General features: G+C 42.6%; 1 protein-coding gene across 1 annotated transcript in view; it reads right to left on the bottom strand.

Annotated features, from left to right (window-relative positions):
- LOC145986427 (5-hydroxytryptamine receptor-like) overlaps window positions 1-23,488 on the bottom strand; it is a 699,817-nt gene that overhangs the window by 567,180 nt on the left and 109,149 nt on the right. The gene's annotated exons all lie outside the window — the stretch shown is intronic.

Below are 23,488 nucleotides of genomic sequence, written 5' to 3'. Positions count from 1 at the left end.
AAATGACATTTAAAATACTTTGCAGAAAAAAGTACTAAATCTAAAAATATTTTGGTGAAATCATGTAGCAAATTGATTCTGAAATACATTTCTAAATTTGCACAAAATAAACTTACTAGCATTAACAGACTCAATTAACAGAAAATGTGGGACACCGCGAACAATTGGAAGATAAATTTGTTGAAAATATGTAAGTTTAAATGCTTGAATTTTCAAGGTGCCGTACACCATTTATGTTGTACAACACTGGTCCGTTCGTCAATACAGTGCTCTGCTTGGTAAATGAAGAATTGATTACGATAATTACAGGCAAAGTACAAAAGTACAAAAAATATAAAAACAAGAAAAATCCAGACATATGTACCATGCCCCTTCCATACACCCACACTACTAGAAATATCTGAAGGTCACGCTGGTTATTCAGAATGCCGAGGTGTTCTTGCTGATTCAAGAACTCAGTCACTTGTAGGAGAGAACTCAGTTCATAGTTCAAAAAACACCCCCGGAACATCACGGTATCCCTTCGGTTTGAACAAGACCTGCAACAAAGTGGGTGGGAGGTTTCATTAGGCTTACGGTACCTTCGTCGCCTCGCATCATTAGAGTACTAGCAAAAACGAGGTTCATCTGGTGTTACCAGTTCTCCAGAGTGAAGTTTTGGTGCTACCTATTCTATGTCAAACCTCCCGCTTTGTGAACTGCTGTTTCCAGGGACCTTTTCTGAGGTACTCTGCCCCATATGTCCATCACATGAAGTTCTCATCTGAATCTCCTTCCTGAAATTGGTAGGGATGGACCTTCATTGACTGTCTGTAGGTATTCATGTCGGGCGTGACACCGATTTTTACTTACTACGCGCGAAACCCTGGGGCAGTACATATCGGTAGACATCTCTCCCGCCCAAAATTACGACGCCAATGCAAGGTTACTGGCACAATACACCATTTCTAGTACAATGCACGGATAGACCGCTGTGACACACCTCAAAACTGAGTCATTTAATTTATTTAGCACGGACGCGCCCATGCACGATGCCACTCCATCACTCTTGCATATTGACGGATTTAGCGAGCATCTTGCTCACAATTGAAGCACACTACGCCATAAATCGGGAATCTGCGGACAAAGACCGCGCATAACGGTAAAGAAGGGGAGAAAGCGAGTGGGCGGAGCAAATAAGTACGTGCTGCCACAAAGAGCTGGTAGTTGCAGCCGCGTTTTCCCCTAATACACTCACTTCCCCTCTCGCGCGTTCGTTAGTCGAGCCCTATTAAGTCCTACTTGTGCAGAGGATTTGTTTTCGTTCGCTCGCTCCAGAGACTCCCGGAACAATGTACTTTTCCTGGTAGCTGCACGTACTACAAGACTTCTGGCAGTGTCCGCTGCTCATAGTACCCCGTATTACTATCAGGACGCCATTGTATGGGTCGGAAATAAACTCTGTTCTACCAGAGGTAAAAGTACCACCTGAAATAGCGAAGAAATCAGAAACAGTAGCGATGTGAGGTTTGCGGGAAACAATAATATCAAATGGGGCTCGTAAATCGGAGGTATGGGGTGGGTCGAAAAATATCGACAAATGGGGCATCTGGAGCAAAGTCATATTTTTTTAAATGGAACGATATACAATAACATGCATAATATAAAAGAGCACACGCAGAGAAACACAACGCCGTTGGTCTCATGCATTTACTGCTCATAGGAACGGAGATATGGCCATGTGAAAATATGTAAACAAACTAACAAGTGGCCCACTTGACCGTCAGTACCACGGCATGTAAGACTTCTCAGGTGCCTGACAGAACTGCCTTTACGCAGAGCAAGTATTGATAGCAGGTCCACGAGATCGTGTTAGTCCATAGCAAACAGTCGTAGTGGTAAGAGCGAAGATTATGGTGTTCACAAACATAGAAAAAGCGGACATGCCGAAAGAATGCCTCAGAAGCCTACCGTGTGTACGCAGAGAGATATCCAGACAGACGACAGCCATCTCGACGTCTGTTTGGTAAGTTATTTATTAAATTAAGAGACATCGGAAGTGTAACACCACGAGCACGTGTGCGGAACAAGCCAACTACAGGTGAGGCAGGTGCAACAAATGTTCTCGCCGCTGTTGCTGTGAATCCGCACGTTAGCTCCCGTGAAATTGCCAGGGATGCTGGGATGAGAGTAGACCTAGTGGCCGGGTACTGAAACAAGATTTGAGGCTCGGTGAGGCTCGCAGTGTTGCCAACCGCTTATTCGAAAAAATCACCAAGGTTTTTGGTCTAACCTAACCTAAAACAGCAAGGAGTTGGCAATTTTGCTTGAGAGTTCAGAAAACCGGAAGTGAGGCTCGGTGAGGCTCGCAGTGTTGCCAACATTTTACTCGAAAAAAATCACCAAAGTTCTTGGTCTAACCTAACCTAAAGCAAGAAGCTGGCAATTTTGCTTGAGAGTTCTGCAACCGAAAATGGGACTCGCAGTGTTGTTAACTCCTCACTCGAAAAAAATCACCAAGGTTTTTGTCTTGGTCTAACCTAACCTAAAGCAAGAAGCTGGCAATCTTGCTTGAGGCTTGCCTTACAGTGCATAAAGCAAAATTGCCAACCTACTGGTACTTTTGCCATGGCTTTTTACAAAAAAGAGAGAGGAGAGAAAGAGGTGAGAGAGAGAGGAGAGAGAGAGAGAGAGAGGAGAGAGAGAGGGAAGAGTTAAACAACCGACAGCTGCCAACACCCAACCTAACCTAACCTAACCTAACCCACTCTAACCTAACCTAACCTAACCTAACCTACTCTAACCTAACCTAACCCACTCTAACCTAACCTAACCTAACCTAACCTAACCTAACCAGGTCTAACCTAGCCTAAAGCAAGGAGCTGGCAAGTTTACTTAAGACTTGCCTTACAGTGCATAAAGCAAGGTTGCCAACCTACTGGTATTTTTGCCATAGCCTTTTACAAAAAAGAGAGAGAAGAGAGAGAGGGAAGAGCTAAACAGCCGACAGCTGCCAACACCCACCTACAGCTTTTTTTTCTTGGTCTAACCTAGCCTAAAGCAAGGAGCTGGCAACTTTGCTTGAGGCTTGCCTTACAGTGCATAAAGCAATTTTTGCCAACCTACACACACTAAACAAGGAGAGTCGGCAACAAATATGTACTGCCGTAAAAGAGAGAGAGATGGGTGGATGGTAATATAGTATGTGCATGCGTGTGTGCGTATAATATGTAGCATTATTAACTAGAGTGTGTCGGCAATTTACTTACAACTAAAAAAAAATAGAGATGCCAACTTTGCTGTAAGATGAAGAGAGAGAGAGATTTATGGCTGGCAACAGTAATGAGCGAATGCGCCATATCGCAATTTTCCAAGTCCCGGGGGTCAATGTTTGTATATTGTGACCTTTGTAAACCTCTCTCTCGGGGGAACGACGTGCCACACACGCACGCGCGCGCATGTATTGTGACGCAAACAAGCAAACAAATAATAATTGTTGTTTTTTAGGATACCTGGCCCCTATAACCTCGCCAGGGTGCGTGGTGCCCAACCAAAAAAGTAAAGGTTTTCCCGTACGACCTTCGAACGTAAAATTGATTGACGTGGGGGACAAATCTCTTCGGGGGTGTTTTTCAATTTGTATATTTACCTGTGCATACTATTTATTATTAATTTAACTGTGTTCTGTTTGGCATCTATTTCGAGCAGTTTGCCCGGCGGTAAAGTCTTATTGTTTTTAAATTTTTTGATTTTTTTTACGCAAGGCCATGATCTTACGGATGCACGTGGCATTGAGCGTGTCTCGTGAGAAATACACGTGAAGATCAGCTTCCATACAACCGACTGGATTTGTAACGCCACGATAAACATCAACTTCCGTACCGGGCAGAACGCCCGTTCCGGCGGCGTGGAATTCGCGCCACTCCCTAAGTTCATGTTGAAAGGGGAGAGGCCGGCTGCGACCATGACGCTCGGGTAGAGTGACGTAAAGTCCAATGTCAAAATAATCTCGTCCTCCGTTCTGTTTTTGAGTGCTACGTTTATGTGAGGGTTACGGCGTACGTAACCCCCGACCAGCTTGTGATGATACTTGAGATACGACTGTGGGAAACACAAATATTGCTTGTTCTGCAACGCTTCGCTGAAATAGTAATGCGAGAGATGCCAGTTGAGTTTGTGCTCTCGAACCTGGTCCGCGCGCAACAGCAAGAGTACCCGTATGGTTTGCTCTTGTAAGGCATAAGCCTTATTTTCTCGCAGTGTTGCCAACATCTTACTCGAAAAAATCACTAAGGTTTCTCTCCACGTTCCACTGCATAGGGTATCCTCGGGCAAACGCATGGGAAAGAGCACCGTGTGACTTCTCGTCGATATTTTGGTTCCCGCTTTGAATCCTCCCGCCTGATAGTATGCTGCGTCCGTTTTGGATAATTTCAAAGTTCCCACTGCCGTCGACGTGATGCCTGGATAATCTATTCTGTCGATGACGGTGTTGTGTTTCCTCGCCTCCACCTGCGAGAACAGGTGAGGCACGAAGTTGTCCACGAGTATCAAATTTGCTGCTGCGGGGAACGCGTCTCCGCTTTCCTTCTTTACCATGTCGAATTCAAGGTAGAGGTCCGCTCTGTGAGGATGAACGAACCCGTTCCCTACGTCCATGTCGTATTTGATCACTCTGTTTGCTTTGTTCAAATTTCCGAGCATAGGTTCTATTCATATTTTACTCACGTATAGGTGTACGTGATGAATTAGCAAACATATTTTTTCTAAGTCTTGCCGTTTCCAAGATAACCCTATTTCCGGACGCTATTTTCGATATCCGAGCATAGGTTCTATTCATATTTTACTCACGTATAGGTGTACGTGATGAATTAGCAAACAGATTTTTCCTAAGTGTTACTGTTTCCAAGATAACCCCACTTCCGGTCGCCATTTTGAATTTCCGAGCATAGGTTCTATTCATATTTTTTCTCACATATAGGTGTACATGACGAATCCGCAAATAGATTTCTCCTAAGTCTTACTGTTTCCAAGATAACGCCACTTCCGGTCGCCATTTTGAATTTCCGAGCATAGGTTCTATTCATACTTTTTCTCACATATAGGTGTACATGATGAATCACCAAACAGATTTTTCCTAAGTCTTACTGTTTCCAAGATAACCCCACTTCCGGTCGCCATTTTGAATTTCCGAGCATAGGTTCTATTCATATTTTTTCTCACATATAGGTGTACATGACGAATCCGCAAACAGATTCTTGCTAAGTCTTACCGTTTCCAAGATAACCCCATTTCCGGTCGCCATTTTCGATTTCCGAACATAGGTTCTATTCATACTTTTTCCCACGTATAAGGTGTACGTGATGAATCCCCAAACAGATTTTTTGCTAAGTCATGAATTGGAGGGTTCTATGACAACCTATATTAATTCTCGTAAGAGAACAGAACGTGTCCTACGGGGCAAGTTAAGGGGCATGTGCATGGCCAAAGGGGGAAGTTTTTTTGCGCGCTCAAGCATGATTTAATTTTATTATATTTTCAGATTGACCACAAAACAAGGTGTTGACAGGCAGTGTGTATATATATTGTAAGAAGATGTTTCATTATCAACCTCTACTTTTTGCAGTACATCCTGGACACAGCGTTGCAGGTTAACAAAGGATTTTTGGTCAGTATATATTTTTTTTTAAAACTGTTCGGTTACTCGCTCGTTCCTGACATCATACACAAAAGTTTTCTCCGCGATGAGGATGACGCTACACAGAGTGTCGGAAGGTAAGGCATCGTGGAACTCGCACACAATCTTGATGTTGGTGCGATCGTTAACAACCACCTGCTTTCTTTTAGATGTGTTGATGACGAACATGGGTCTGCGAGCTATGAACTCGTTTGGATTGTAGTACACGTCCACGTTACCGGAAGTCACTCGTTTGTAAGCTGTGTACGCCTCGTACAGTTTCAGGTAGTCCTCTTCTGCGATGTTTAGGTTGTAGTTCTCACGTGGGAAAACTTCGTTCCTGCCATTTTTGAGGTAAATGTTCTTAATCTTGCAGTTGTCGAACTGGCTTGAATTTTTCTCCTGATTGTTACCCCTTCCTGTCTGGAAGAGTACGGCTGCAAACTCGGGCATGTCGTACCGAATGTTGTTGAATTGCGTGGTCACGTCAAATTCGAAATGATTGCCGGAAGCAGGTTTTTGCACACACTGGTAGCCATAAAACTGAATGGACACTTGAGGATTCTTCAGGATGTCGGCTTTGTACTTGAGAGCATAGTTTGATTCGTATTCTACCACTGGCACGCGCAGCTCCATGGACCTTACAATACACTTGGCAGCGTCGGGTAGTGTGTTGGGAAGCAAGGTAGTCCCGTCCGGGCCCAAAGTGCTGTATCGCATCAGTGCGTTGTTGTCGTTGGCAGCTCTGCGAAAAGTAACACGCAAACCACCCTTCCACATGATCTCCTTGTAGTCCGAGAAGAAACCGGGCAGCAGACGCATGGGAAACAGTACTGTGTGACTTTGAGTTTTGATTTTTGTACCTGCTTCGAATCCCCCTGCCTGGTAGTATGCTGCATCGGTCTTGGAGAGTTTCAGTGTTCCCACGGCAGTCGAGGTAATCCCGGGGTAGTCAACCCTATCGATGACGGTGCCATGCTTTCTAACTTCCACCTGCGAGAATAGGTACGGCACAAAATTATCTACGAGTCTTAGGTTTGCGTTGGCAAGAAATGCTTCGCCGTTGTCTCTCTTCAATACATCAAACTTGACGTACAAATCAGCTCTGTGAGGGTGAATGAATCCATCCCCGACGTCCACATCGTATTCTATCTCTCGATTCGCTTCGTTAAGGTTGGCAAACGTGCGACGGTTGGGAGGGAAGGACTGCAACTCGTAACTTTCGATTTGTTCCATGATGGCTATTTATTATATGTTAATCTCCACGACGGCAGTGGTCGCGGCTCCTGCAAAATCAACCACCTCCCTCTTCTTGTTTGTTACTGCTAATTCTATGTTGTCTATGCGATTACGAGATATAGGAAAGTATATCGGTGGGGAGGGTGTGTAGATAATTGGCTCCATGAACTCAGAGTTTGGTTTGAACGTAACGATAATACCTGTCTGCTTGTGACTCCCTGGGATGCCGTCAGAGGATTTGGTGATCATACCTCGATCATTTTTTTACAGAGCAGTTCGGGTAGGTTGTTATTTATAGACCCCACCCCAATTTTTTTGTTTTGTGTTCATGGCGATGGTCGTACCTAATGCGGCGACCCGTTCGCCCAGCGAGACGTCTCTGCTGACGAGTCTCCCGAAAGCTGCGTGCTCTAACTTTCTGTCAGCATCATGACGTACATCAAAATCGGTATTGGTATTGTAGGCAATATCGTGATCCTTGCATGCAGCATCCAGGAGATTTACACTCTTGTCGCATCTTTTTAGTCGCTGTTCGAGTTTAATACCGGGACCGCGGTACTGGTAACCTGGCAAGTGCATCTTGAAGGGTAGCTTGTTGATGATGTCGTTCACGAGACCTCGACCTTCGGCCGCGTTCCAAAATTTCGGAGGTAGGGTGTTGATGATTTTGATGAGGTACCCTATGCCTTTGTCGTCATTCACAATGAAGTTGGCAAGCTTGGAGCTAACCATGTCCACAATTCCTACCTTCTTGTTGCGAAAGTTGCTGTTGCCTGCATTCTCCTCTCCTGCAATAACCAACAACCTGTCTATGAGCTTGCGCACGTCGTCAACCTACACAAACTCTTTGGGCAGGTTGTTGTAGAGTTTGACGCCGCTGCCTGTTTTGACCTGGTTCCATATCGGCTTGATGAGGTTCTTGTATTTTTCGCCGCTGCTAGATTTGACGCGATTCTGCGTAGCGTCGTTGTTTTGGTACAAGGCATCCGTCATGATCAAAATTTCCTTGTAACTTTGGTAATCTTCGTCTGTGTAATCTCTTGGCTGCTTTTTTGGTGATGAGTTCCCACAGTCCAACCGTGCCGGGATACCTGTTCCAGCTGTTTTTCTCACCCAAATTGACTTTCATGTTGTTACCCTCGAACGTAACTTTCGATTTTCCGATTTTCCAAACCACGTCCTCGTTGACTTCCATGGTTGGGTACAATCCGAAAACCTCGTTTTTTTTTCTCGAACTAAACTCAACGGCCTGTTGATCAATCAATTTTCGGAACGCTGCTCTTCTTGCTGGAATAGTGACGATTTCAAATTCGCGACGATCGACATGACGAGGAAACCCAACGACGGAAAATACAAAAACAAAATTAACGACTTTCTAAACGTTGCAACGTTATGAGAAACGTTTCTCATAACGTTGCAACGTTTAGAAAGTCGTTAATTTTGTTTTTGTATTTTCCGTCGTTGGGTTTCCTCGTCATGTCGATCGTCGCGAATTTGAAATCGTCACTATTCCAGCAAGAAGAGCAGCGTTCCGAAAATTGATTGATCAACAGGCCGTTGAGTTTAGTTCGAGAAAAAAAAAACGAGGTTTTCGGATTGTACCCAACCATGGAAGTCAACGAGGACGTGGTTTGGAAAATCGGAAAATCGAAAGTTACGTTCGAGGGTAACAACATGAAAGTCAATTTGGGTGAGAAAAACAGCTGGAACAGGTATCCCGGCACGGTTGGACTGTGGGAACTCATCACCAAAAAAGCAGCCAAGAGATTACACAGACGAAGATTACCAAAGTTACAAGGAAATTTTGATCATGACGGATGCCTTGTACCAAAACAACGACGCTACGCAGAATCGCGTCAAATCTAGCAGCGGCGAAAAATACAAGAACCTCATCAAGCCGATATGGAACCAGGTCAAAACAGGCAGCGGCGTCAAACTCTACAACAACCTGCCCAAAGAGTTTGTGTAGGTTGACGACGTGCGCAAGCTCATAGACAGGTTGTTGGTTATTGCAGGAGAGGAGAATGCAGGCAACAGCAACTTTCGCAACAAGAAGGTAGGAATTGTGGACATGGTTAGCTCCAAGCTTGCCAACTTCATTGTGAATGACGACAAAGGCATAGGGTACCTCATCAAAATCATCAACACCCTACCTCCGAAATTTTGGAACGCGGCCGAAGGTCGAGGTCTCGTGAACGACATCATCAACAAGCTACCCTTCAAGATGCACTTGCCAGGTTACCAGTACCGCGGTCCCGGTATTAAACTCGAACAGCGACTAAAAAGATGCGACAAGAGTGTAAATCTCCTGGATGCTGCATGCAAGGATCACGATATTGCCTACAATACCAATACCGATTTTGATGTACGTCATGATGCTGACAGAAAGTTAGAGCACGCAGCTTTCGGGAGACTCGTCAGCAGAGACGTCTCGCTGGGCGAACGGGTCGCCGCATTAGGTACGACCATCGCCATGAACACAAAACAAAAAAATTGGGGTGGGGTCTATAAATAACAACCTACCCGAACTGCTCTGTAAAAAAATGATCGAGGTATGATCACCAAATCCTCTGACGGCATCCCAGGGAGTCACAAGCAGACAGGTATTATCGTTACGTTCAAACCAAACTCTGAGTTCATGGAGCCAATTATCTACACACCCTCCCCACCGATATACTTTCCTATATCTCGTAATCGCATAGACAACATAGAATTAGCAGTAACAAACAAGAAGAGGGAGGTGGTTGATTTTGCAGGAGCCGCGACCACTGCCGTCGTGGAGATTAACATATAATAAATAGCCATCATGGAACAAATCGAAAGTTACGAGTTGCAGTCCTTCCCTCCCAACCGTCGCACGTTTGCCAACCTTAACGAAGCGAATCGAGAGATAGAATACGATGTGGACGTCGGGGATGGATTCATTCACCCTCACAGAGCTGATTTGTACGTCAAGTTTGATGTATTGAAGAGAGACAACGGCGAAGCATTTCTTGCCAACGCAAACCTAAGACTCGTAGATAATTTTGTGCCGTACCTATTCTCGCAGGTGGAAGTTAGAAAGCATGGCACCGTCATCGATAGGGTTGACTACCCCGGGATTACCTCGACTGCCGTGGGAACACTGAAACTCTCCAAGACCGATGCAGCATACTACCAGGCAGGGGGATTCGAAGCAGGTACAAAAATCAAAACTCAAAGTCACACAGTACTGTTTCCCATGCGTCTGCTGCCCGGTTTCTTCTCGGACTACAAGGAGATCATGTGGAAGGGTGGTTTGCGTGTTACTTTTCGCAGAGCTGCCAACGACAACAACGCACTGATGCGATACAGCACTTTGGGCCCGGACGGGACTACCTTGCTTCCCAACACACTACCCGACGCTGCCAAGTGTATTGTAAGGTCCATGGAGCTGCGCGTGCCAGTGGTAGAATACGAATCAAACTATGCTCTCAAGTACAAAGCCGACATCCTGAAGAATCCTCAAGTGTCCATTCAGTTTTATGGCTACCAGTGTGTGCAAAAACCTGCTTCCGGCAATCATTTCGAATTTGACGTGACCACGCAATTCAACAACATTCGGTACGACATGCCCGAGTTTGCAGCCGTACTCTTCCAGACAGGAAGGGGTAACAATCAGGAGAAAAATTCAAGCCAGTTCGACAACTGCAAGATTAAGAACATTTACCTCAAAAATGGCAGGAACGAAGTTTTCCCACGTGAGAACTACAACCTAAACATCGCAGAAGAGGACTACCTGAAACTGTACGAGGCGTACACAGCTTACAAACGAGTGACTTCCGGTAACGTGGACGTGTACTACAATCCAAACGAGTTCATAGCTCGCAGACCCATGTTCGTCATCAACACATCTAAAAGAAAGCAGGTGGTTGTTAACGATCGCACCAACATCAAGATTGTGTGCGAGTTCCACGATGCCTTACCTTCCGACACTCTGTGTAGCGTCATCCTCATCGCGGAGAAAACTTTTGTGTATGATGTCAGGAACGAGCGAGTAACCGAACAGTTTTAAAAAAAAATATATACTGACCAAAAATCCTTTGTTAACCTGCAACGCTGTGTCCAGGATGTACTGCAAAAAGTAGAGGTTGATAATGAAACATCTTCTTACAATATATATACACACTGCCTGTCAACACCTTGTTTTGTGGTCAATCTGAAAATATAATAAAATTAAATCATGCTTGAGCGCGCAAAAAAACTTCCCCCTTTGGCCATGCACATGCCCCTTAACTTGCCCCGTAGGACACGTTCTGTTCTCTTACGAGAATTAATATAGGTTGTCATAGAACCCTCCAATTCATGACTTAGCAAAAAATCTGTTTGGGGATTCATCACGTACACCTTATACGTGGGAAAAAGTATGAATAGAACCTATGTTCGGAAATCGAAAATGGCGACCGGAAATGGGGTTATCTTGGAAACGGTAAGACTTAGCAAGAATCTGTTTGCGGATTCGTCATGTACACCTATATGTGAGAAAAAATATGAATAGAACCTATGCTCGGAAATTCAAAATGGCGACCGGAAGTGGGGTTATCTTGGAAACAGTAAGACTTAGGAGAAATCTATTTGCGGATTCGTCATGTACACCTATATGTGAGAAAAAATATGAATAGAACCTATGCTCGGAAATTCAAAATGGCGACCGGAAGTGGGGTTATCTTGGAAACAGTAACACTTAGGAAAAATCTGTTTGCTAATTCATCACGTACACCTATACGTGAGTAAAATATGAATAGAACCTATGCTCGGATATCGAAAATAGCGACCGGAAATAGGGTTATCTTGGAAACGGCAAGACTTAGAAAAAATATGTTTGCTAATTCATCACGTACACCTATACGTGAGTAAAATATGAATAGAACCTATGCTCGGAAATTTGAACAAAGCAAACAGAGTGATCAAATACGACATGGACGTAGGGAACGGGTTCGTTCATCCTCACAGAGCGGACCTCTACCTTGAATTCGACATGGTAAAGAAGGAAAGCGGAGACGCGTTCCCCGCAGCAGCAAATTTGATACTCGTGGACAACTTCGTGCCTCACCTGTTCTCGCAGGTGGAGGCGAGGAAACACAACACCGTCATCGACAGAATAGATTATCCAGGCATCACGTCGACGGCAGTGGGAACTTTGAAATTATCCAAAACGGACGCAGCATACTATCAGGCGGGAGGATTCAAAGCGGGAACCAAAATATCGACGAGAAGTCACACGGTGCTCTTTCCCATGCGTTTGCCCGAGGATACCCTATGCAGTGGAACGTGGAGAGAAACCTTAGTGATTTTTTCGAGTAAGATGTTGGCAACACTGCGAGAAAATAAGGCTTATGCCTTACAAGAGCAAACCATACGGGTACTCTTGCTGTTGCGCGCGGACCAGGTTCGAGAGCACAAACTCAACTGGCATCTCTCGCATTACTATTTCAGCGAAGCGTTGCAGAACAAGCAATATTTGTGTTTCCCACAGTCGTATCTCAAGTATCATCACAAGCTGGTCGGGGGTTACGTACGCCGTAACCCTCACATAAACGTAGCACTCAAAAACAGAACGGAGGACGAGATTATTTTGACATTGGACTTTACGTCACTCTACCCGAGCGTCATGGTCGCAGCCGGCCTCTCCCCTTTCAACATGAACTTAGGGAATGGCGCGAATTCCACGCCGCCGGAACGGGCGTTCTGCCCGGTACGGAAGTTGATGTTTATCGTGGCGTTACAAATCCAGTCGGTTGTATGGAAGCTGATCTTCACGTGTATTTCTCACGAGACACGCTCAATGCCACGTGCATCCGTAAGATCATGGCCTTGCGTAAAAAAAATCAAAAAATTTAAAAACAATAAGACTTTACCGCCGGGCAAACTGCTCGAAATAGATGCTAAACAGAACACAGTTAAATTAATAATAAATAGTATGCACAGGTAAATATACAAATTGAAAAACACCCCCGAAGAGATTTGTCCCCCACGTCAATCAATTTTACGTTCGAAGGTCGTACGGGAAAACCTTTACTTTTTTGGTTGGGCACCACGCACCCTGGCGAGGTTATAGGGGCCAGGTATCCTAAAAAACAACAATTATTATTTGTTTGCTTGTTTGCGTCACAATACATGCGCGCGCGTGCGTGTGTGGCACGTCGTTCCCCCGAGAGAGAGGTTTACAAAGGTCACAATATACAAACATTGACCCCCGGGACTTGGAAAATTGCGATATGGCGCATTCGCTCATTACTGTTGCCAGCCATAAATCTCTCTCTCTCTTCATCTTACAGCAAAGTTGGCATCTCTATTTTTTTTTAGTTGTAAGTAAATTGCCGACACACTCTAGTTAATAATGCTACATATTATACGCACACACGCATGCACATACTATATTACCATCCACCCATCTCTCTCTCTTTTACGGCAGTACATATTTGTTGCCGACTCTCCTTGTTTAGTGTGTGTAGGTTGGCAAAAATTGCTTTATGCACTGTAAGGCAAGCCTCAAGCAAAGTTGCCAGCTCCTTGCTTTAGGCTAGGTTAGACCAAGAAAAAAAAGCTGTAGGTGGGTGTTGGCAGCTGTCGGCTGTTTAGCTCTTCCCTCTCTCTCTTCTCTCTCTTTTTTGTAAAAGGCTATGGCAAAAATACCAGTAGGTTGGCAACCTTGCTTTATGCACTGTAAGGCAAGTCTTAAGTAAACTTGCCAGCTCCTTGCTTTAGGCTAGGTTAGACCTGGTTAGGTTAGGTTAGGTTTGGTTAGGTTAGGTTAGAGTGGGTTAGGTTAGGTTAGAGTAGGTTAGGTTAGGTTAGGTTAGGTTAGGTTAGAGTGGGTTAGGTTAGGTTAGGTTAGGTTGGGTGTTGGCAGCTGTCGGTTGTTTAACTCTTCCCTCTCTCTCTCCTCTCTCTCTCTCTCTCTCCTCTCTCTCACCTCTTTCTCTCCTCTCTCTTTTTTGTAAAAAGCCATGGCAAAAGTACCAGTAGGTTGGCAATTTTGCTTTATGCACTGTAAGGCAAGCCTCAAGCAAGATTGCCAGCTTCTTGCTTTAGGTTAGGTTAGACCAAGACAAAAACCTTGGTGATTTTTTTCGAGTGAGGAGTTAACAACACTGCGAGTCCCATTTTCGGTTGCAGAACTCTCAAGCAAAATTGCCAGCTTCTTGCTTTAGGTTAGGTTAGACCAAGAACTTTGGTGATTTTTTTCGAGTAAAATGTTGGCAACACTGCGAGCCTCACCGAGCCTCACTTCCGGTTTTCTGAACTCTCAAGCAAAATTGCCAACTCCTTGCTGTTTTAGGTTAGGTTAGACCAAAAACCTTGGTGATTTTTTCGAATAAGCGGTTGGCAACACTGCGAGCCTCACCGAGCCTCAAATCTTGTTTCAGTACCCGGCCACTAGGTCTACTGATGAGTCAGCGAAGTGTATTGCGCATTCTGCACACACACAAGTTTCATCCATATCATATCTCCCTCCATCAGGAACTTCACGGGAATGATTTTGTGGACCGTGTTCGGTTTTGCACATGGATGTTACGACACGACACACCCGATTTGTCACGTATCCTCTTCACTGACGAGGCAACTTTTACCAATAATGGAAATGTCAACCTAAGGAACATGCACTGTTGGTCGGTGACAAATCCACATTGGCTTCGCCAAGTGGAACGCCAGCGCCCATGGAGTGTGAACGTGTGGTGTGGTATAGTGGGTGAACATCTCATTGGACCTTTTTTTATACAAGGGACACTGAATGCTGACCGATACATACAGTTTTTACAACATGAACTGCCTGTATTATTGGAGGACATACCACTTCAGACAAGGAGGGAAATGTGGTACCAACATGACGGGTGCCCAGCTCACAGTGCAAGACGCGCTACAGCATGTGTGGAAAATACATTTCCAAATCATTGGATTGTACGTGGAGGGCCTGTGAAATGGCCGGCTCGTTCCCCAGATTTGAACCCCGTTAGACTTTTTCCTGTGGGGAAAGCTGAAGGACATTGTCTACCATGATGTGCCAACAACTTCAGAGGATATGCAACACCGCATTACTGCGGCCTGTAGGGTCATTCCCTACGAGATGCTACATTCTGTGCAACGATCTTTGCGTGGGCGCCTCGTTGCCTGTATCGCAGCTGACGGCCACCACTTTGAACACACACTTTGACAGGTTTTCGCTTCTTACGCAGTGGTTCTTCGACATACTGTCATGGTCATTTTCATTATGCTGTAACACTGTCAAATACATGGTGCTGACGATGTCTACTGTATTTTTTCTTCCTTTAACACGTTCTGTCTTCATCTTGTCCAACGGCTTCCGACATCTCATACTTGTACATGCCGTGGTACTGACGGTCAAGTGGGCCACTTGTTCGTTTGTTTACATATTTTCACATGGCCATATCTTCGTTCCTATGTGCAGTAGATGCATGAGACCAACGGCGTTGTGTTTCTCTGCGTGTGCTCTTTTATATTATGCATGTTATTGTATATCGTTCCATTAAAAAAAAATATAACTTTGCTCCAGATGCCCCATTTGTCGATATTTTTCGACCCACCCCATACCTCCGATTTACGAGCCCCATTTGATATTATTGTTTCCCGCAAACCTCACATCGCTACTGTTTCTGGTTTCTTCGCTATTTCAGGTGGTACTTTTAGGTGCCTCACGAGGTATATATATATATAAAAGTGTGTGTGTATGTATTTATATGCACAGACAAATATACACAGTAGACTCTTTATAATTCTAACTCGAAGCGGATGAGAAAAAACGTTGGCATTATCCAAAATATCTAATTACCAAAAACATCACACCATTAAAGATGGTTTCAAGGCAGTAGACCTTTGTTCCAATGAAAGAAGAGTGTACTGTATGTACACACACACACACATACATATACATATACATATACATATATATATATATATATATAAGCGTTAAGCGTAGTGATTAATATTATTGCCTTGTAATCAACTCGATTATTTGAACTCGATATCGGGCGAAGGAAAATTTAAGTGGTTCCAAACCTCCCTACAAAAATTAGATATCATGAGGATAAAGCTGCGTAAAGCTGACTTAAAACTTACAATCTTCAGGCTATATTGCGATGAAAATTTCGCTGCAGAAAAAAAAAATCGAAATGAATGACGTTTTCTCGTCGATAAATATAGACGAACGTTTGTTGGGCACTCGCAACATATTATCGAGCAGGATTGAAGCGCCCTCTTCCAATTTTTCGGCCATTCTTCACATCTGGAGAGAACTTTATCACGTTTTCAGTGAGGTATTATTTTTTTAGTGCAAATTTCTCTTACAGCTTTTATCCTTTCATATGGAGACGATAGCACCATTACAGCCCACTTTCGAATAACATAAAGTCCTCCAATTATGACGATGCCTCGTATACGTGCCCTGCAATCTAAGGGTGGGTCGCTTCGTTCCTTCCCTTTTTCGTTCTCCTCTTCTTCAACAACCAAAGTCTTTTATGGCTTTGAACAGCCACTTGGGGCAATGAAGAGGAGGACGTTTCACCAACCTTCGTATACAATTCTTATACCTTTTCACAAAATTGATCATAATCTTTGGAAAAATTATTAACCGAATTCTCTTTTCTATTACTCACTTCACTCACATCTTGATAATGATGCACCACCATTGAAAAAAATTGCTTGCTACCGTTTCATCTGGTTCAACAGATTTCTGCTGAGCAAGTGTAACAGGGTGGTAGCTTCTGTCCTTATTGGCTCATGAATCCTTTCTATGTCGAAGATTCGATCACTAATCTCTTTCAGCTGTTAGTGTTATAAATGGCAACTCTACAGAATGCAAGTGCAGCAGTAATGATACCACTAGTATTATGCTGTCGACAAATATTCGACATCACTGACACCATTATTCTACATTAAAAGCTGTGAAACCCTAAATTTTGATCGTTTACACCATGAGAACTGGGACAGACATTCATTCACACCGTGTTTTGTTGACTGAGATACTTCGTTACACCGTAGGCTAGCAATATACAGGGTGAGTCAAAAGTCCCTGACCACCCCTTATAAAATGAAAGGGAGTGTAGATTGCAGCAATTGGTTATGGTACTAATCAGTGGCGGCTGGCAGCCAGTATGATGGGTAGTGCCAACGTGATCAAGAAATCGAAAAATTTTCGCTAACATATGTCATAGAAATCTAATGAAAGAGGTAATTTTAATGGAACTTTGTTTACTAAAATTGCAGACAAAAATTCAGAGTTCCTAAGATTGGTTTATTTTACTTTGCATTTGTACTACTTTTGGCTAATCGCGAAGATAAGGATGAGTGAACACTCACAAAGAACACCGATGTCCAGGTCGAGATTCAAATCCGCAATCCCTGGCGTCGTAGCATGCTGTGCGGAGGTCGGCTAGAGTTTCTAGGAAATAAATGCGACTATTAAAATTTCGACGCCTGTCACCTTTACCATTTTTTTGATATTTTTAAATACAATTCATGATTTAATTTCTCGTGGGACAGCCAAGTTGTTTAACTTTTAATTTAATATCGTATAGTACCTTGGAAAACGGTGCATGTAATAATGCTCTAATCTGACTCATCTTTACTAACTACCCTTCCTTTCACACACCATCGGACACTTTCACTTCACTAAAAAGAAACACACTGAACAATTAGAGACACCGAGTTGATCACGGTATTCTCGCCTTGCTTTGTTTATAATTTGCAACCCTAGACGATACATCAACGATCGGTGTTGCTAACAACTGAAATATGATTATCTGCTAAATGAACTGTAGATCTACAATTTTTAGAATTCAATGCAAGAAATTGGATTATATCTCCAAGTGAAATTCTTATACTGATAGATTTTCCGTGTGCTTTTTACAAATATTAAAATAAAAAATCCCCTGGTGATGCGAATTCCCTTTGATATTTAGGCAATTATTTTGTTCAGAAAATGTCTTCAATGTTGTCAACGTCAGTTGCAACACATGAGTGTCTGTGTGCGTGAGAGCAAGGGATATATCTTTTCTTAAGGAAGAAATCGATAACAAAAAAGTCTGGATGGTTCTTTAGAACAATCTATCTAAATGGTTATATAAATTTGGTGAAGATATTACGTTCGTTCTTGCCAAGTATGCAGGAAAGTATCTTTCTCGTGAATTACTTCTCCAACGAGTATTACACATCGGTCAGGATTAGTCACTTCTCTGTGAAGTTTGCAACTATGTCAACACAATGCGAAAGCTCTCGCATCGTGCCACGACGCGAACTGGCACAGGTGGTTATCTTATGGCTGCCACTGGGCTACCACCCCACTTCCTCGCTCCTTAACTGGGGAGACTTTTTCATACCTCCGCGCATGCCTCTGCGCTTAGGCCAGACTATGCTGGCCCAGAGCAATTGAGAGAACAGCGGGGGATGCGGCGAAGGAATTGAGGCGGCCGTAAGCTGGAACGCTTACGAGATTCGAATCTTCTCGTTCGTAACTGTATCAATTTAACTATATTTTGGCAAAGCAAGTGCTTTTTCTTTTTCTGAGGGTAGAGCCATGGCACGGCGGCTCTCCCCTTAGAGCCGGCGCTGGTATTAATATGTTAGGCCTAGGAAGAAACTTTTCGGTGCATGTCATAACAACGTCTGCCATCTTGGTGACCGCCATCTTGGATCCAACTTCATTTCTTCATTTCTTTAAATGGGAAGGGGGGCATGTGGGTATGGTTTTGGGCTAGAATTTCACCAGGAATTCAGTAGTGAAGTCAGATTTATGAAAACTTTAATGATAAGAAAGTTATGAGCACATGAAAGTTAAGTTACACAATGTCTTCAATATGCTGTCCTTCTTGTGCTATGCACATGTTGAGACGGTTCTCCCATGCTCTCACGGAGCAATATCTCAGGTGTGATTTGTGCACAGGCATCCAGTATCCGTTGCTCCAAGTGACCCACATCCCGAATCTTTTCGGAATACACGATTGACTTCACAGGACTCCGCAGGTAAAAATCGAGTAGAGCCAAATCTAGTTATAGGGGAGGCCATTACACTGGCCGACGTCGACCAATCCATCGACCAGAGAACTGGAAGCCCAGATAGTGACGAACCTGTCGCACATAATGAGGTGGTGCCCCATCCTACTAAGGTAAGCTGCCATCCTCCGTCAAAACTGACTGTAAAATGCGTTCTTGTAACAACTGCAAGTAACCCTCTGCATTTTAATTGGGCCAATGATACGTATCCCCCAGATCCCGGCCCACACCATAACCTTCCCAGCACCAACCATATTGCTCGGATCTCTCCACAACGGGTTTTCGAAGGACCAACACCACATGTTCTCTTTATTCACTTCCCCATTCACATAAAAATTTGCTTCATCAGAATGCAGAATGTGCAGTGCAAAATGTGGGTCCTGGCGAATTTGCTCCACAGCCCATTCACAAAATGGCATTCTTCTATCCAGGTCGTCCTCAGAGAGATGGTGCTCCAGCTGCAGCTTGTACGGGTGCCACTTAACCATCTTTAACACCCTGCAAATTGAACTCTAGCTAACACCACATTGCACAGACATTCGACGCTGCTGAGACTTTGCAAACTATGCTAGCACTGCCATAGCTGTTCATTTCGTCAGTTGCAGTTCTGGGCCTACCAGATCGTGGCCTGCCCTGGACTGTAGCGCTCTCTTCGAACCTGGTCAGCAATTGGGACACTGTAACGTGCGACACTGGGTTCCGTTGAGGGTTCCGTTCGTTGAAATCACGGGCTACAGAACGGGCACTTCTGTGCCCCCACAGCTTGATGATCTGGATTCGTTCGGCCTTGATCAAAGGCATAGTTTAGCACCTTCAATTATCACTTGCATATGCCCATAACTTTCTTATCATTAAAGTTCTCATAAATCTGACTTCAAAACTGAATTCCTGGTTAAATTATAGCCCAACACCATACCCCACATGCCATCCTTCTCATTTAAAGAAATGAAGTTGGATCCAAGATGGTGGTCACCATGATGGCGGACGTTATCATGACATGCACCAAAAAGTTTCCCCTTAGAGCTAACATATTACAACCATGACCAATTGCTGCAACCTACACTCCCGTTCATTTTATAAGGGGTGATCAGGGACTTTTCACTCACCCTGTATATACGAGGTGGTGTGCAGATATTCTATAATTTAATTAATGGCTCAGGTCAAAGTGATATTTTTACCTAGGATGCTAATATCTGAGGGTAAAAAGGGAGGAGGGTCATAATTAGATTTATAGTTTTTGGTTCCATTTTATTCTCTTATTTGCAACCAAGAGGAGTCATTGACAACACTGGGAAAAGTGGAAAAATTGCCTTTTTAGTAGCATGTAAGCTTTGTTAGCAACACTTGCAGTCAAGAATGTTGTGGAGAGACGGAGGAAACATGTTCCCAAGCACTGATCATACAACCACATAAAAAATTGTAAATTTTAATATTGTCCTAGGAATAATAAATTGACGGGGTGAAATTTTTGAGTGGAAAAAAAGAGCTTGAGAAAATTAAATTCATGGTTGAGAGAGAGAGAGAGAGACATTAAATGAAATTAGATGAAATATTACAGAAATTCTGAGAGTAGATTTTCTTTCCTTGAGAATTAATTCAGGAGAACTTGGAAGAGATACAAGAGAAGGGAGATGGGAATTGTAGCTTTCCTGGTGACGTGATTCAAACATGTGTTCTAGGGTTACCATGTACCGTATTTGCCGATACACAATTTTTTGAACACCCTTTTTAGGAAAAGCTTTATCACTGAATATTATAATTAATTTACAGTTTTTGAAATATAAAGTAATATGTAGGTCCACTTTCAACAAATAAATTACCTAATCTAACAAAGAAAGAATACATTTTAGTCTTCTTCGGAAAACCCCAGATTCATCTCCAAAGGTAAATGAAGAGTCCCTTTAAACCTCTTCTAAATTATAATCTGAGTCTCAAATTGTCCTCTGTACCATCCTGTACATCACTGATGCCACGCTTCTTAAATGATTTAACCACTGTCTTAGTTTTCACAGCATCCTATGAAGATTTGACCCATTCACAAAATTGTGAAATGCTAGGCCTCTTCCTTCTTCCGGTTGGTGTAACATGAGTATCGGCATATAAGAAAGCAGATGGGTCGAAATATGTGATATACCATTATACTAGAGACCCTGGTGTCACAACATTTCATACTTTCGTCTGCAGTACTTTTCGATAAATAATAGATATAGAATGGTTCGACTGATTACATGAAAACAAACCAAGATATTGCATCTTGGAGAAATCAGTTGGTATTTCATTATTGTCTGTTGGATGTAGTAAAATCGGCATTAAACCACCTACTCGTACATTAATTATCTCAATTACTGTATTTAGAAATCGATGAAAGCGACAGAGAACAAAACTGTAATAATGTTTGATTTAAATGCTAGTACATCATAAATTATCTTCATTAGTTGCTCGTTAAAACAATCTATAACATATTAAATGAGAATATACCAATATCCTCATTAGCAACCAGAGCATATCATTCTTAAAAAGTGGATGAAGCTCCAATTTGTTAATTGGGTGTGCGTATATAAATGCGCTCGTACACACGACCACCATCTGTTAACACGTCAACGTTCCAAGGATATTTTTCCAGACCGTAGTTCCGAGAACGTCCTCCGAGAGTTCTGACACTTTTTCCGAAATTCCCTTGGCTAACGCAGCCTTTGTCCTTTGTAGGCCGAAATACACTCACATGTCTTTATGCACTGGGAAATAAGCGGTGTCGATACGAAACACACAATGGTCCCAGAAGGTTCACGCATTTTTGGCAACGTTTAACTTCAGAGGTGTTGAATTAACACAGATCGATGGTTGCAATCATCTGAGGCGTTTCAAGATAAAATTTTCACCCAGGCAAGATGGATTTTTGGCACCCATTACTTTCCACCCTACCATCCCTAACTTTCCACCCCCGTTCCCATACTTTCACTAATATGAAAACATTGATCATGTTACATATCTACAGTTTTAAATAAGAAAAATAATAGCCTTATTTTGAACACGTTAAGTATTACTGTTAACAAATACGTACATTATAGGTACGCATTTATTTAATACCTACATAATGATATAAAAATAACAGTAATCTCTTAGCTTAAATTGCTACATGATTGTGCAATACATGTATTATGTTACGCAGTAGTAAATTCAAAACTTTCCTCTTCGGAGGGATATGATGGCAATGAAAACAGAGGCTCGCTCTATTGAGCTGTGCTTCTGAAGTCACTAAAATTTTACTTGGTTGAGTTATGGGTGCCTAACAATTAACTATAGGCTTGAACTTGTTCAATGATAAAAACAACGGTAACGCTTCCGATTGTCTCATGATTTTTTCAAATTCTCCTATCAGAAAGTCTAATTATCGAGAAATTTTATAATTTATTGTCAAAGTAATGAGAAGTGTTCTCATTTTGAAAAAAGTTATTTATATTGGAAAAAAATAATTAAAAATTACCTTACGCAAGCATGTTCGCTCTCCATGGACAAGGCATTTCCCATTGATAGAAGCGACAGCAAGTACCATAGTATAGTGGGAATGCGTGTATAAATAATTTAGAACCTTCCTAAAACTAATCAGCACAGTTTTCATTTCGAAAAAGTCCAATTTATGGGTGAAATATGATATTAGAGGTACCTTGCGCAAAACTCCCCATTTCGCACGCTTGACGCATTATGCGCACGACGAAAGTATTTAGGGATATTATTTTCATGGTAAGAGAACTAAACCTGATCCTCCTAAACTATCTTATTTTACATCTAGTTATTAACGAATTATATTTACTGTAGCTTTATATAATTATTTTATTGAACAAAATCTTCCAACATTTTGGCGGCAAGAATTGCATGGAAGCATACGGAAGTGAAAATCCAGTGTCAAGGAAACACGCAGTAAACGCTGAAGTATTTGTTAACAGATGTAATCAACACAGTTTAAAAACTACTGACATATAACAAACACTATTGTGTCATTTTGATATCAGCATTTTATACAGCGTGTATACGATCAGGCGAGTTTTTTTTTACCACATCTCGAAATTTACACTCCACGTTCCGCAAGTTCATGGTAAAACGCGAAACTGAAAAATAACGATGATTTGATATTTTCTTATTTTACAGGTTCCTAGTACAGTTAGCTAACTTAGTAGTGTCACAATTGGTTTCTTTACACATCTTTTTTGTACAAGGAGCAATTCGACTGACATTACTAGATTGTTTAAATGTAGAATTTTCTATTATTTCGTGTAATACGTCTAATTCTTCTTAATGTAAGTCAAAACTTTCCTAATTTATGATACACAACGTTAAAAATAATGTTGAAAAATTGCGCTGGTAGTCATAATTAAATTTCCCCTACTAGGAGATATTTGGAGCCCGTTCAAAGAATCGGATTGCGGTGAAACTTGATATATAGCCTGTGGATACTACAGTGATACAAATGCTAACGAACACTAGATCAAATTTTCAGCACCAGGTGGAAATGTGGCGCTTATAACACTGATTAACAAAAAAAAATTCGGCGGATATCTTGGTATCCAT

Source organism: Lepisma saccharinum, chromosome 4 (assembly GCF_977018435.1).
Source record: "Lepisma saccharinum chromosome 4, izLepSacc3.1, whole genome shotgun sequence".
Taxonomy (NCBI): Eukaryota; Metazoa; Arthropoda; class Insecta; order Zygentoma; family Lepismatidae; genus Lepisma; species Lepisma saccharinum.
The sequence above is the reverse complement of the archived record's forward strand: the minus strand, read 5'-3'. Positions and strand labels throughout refer to the sequence as shown.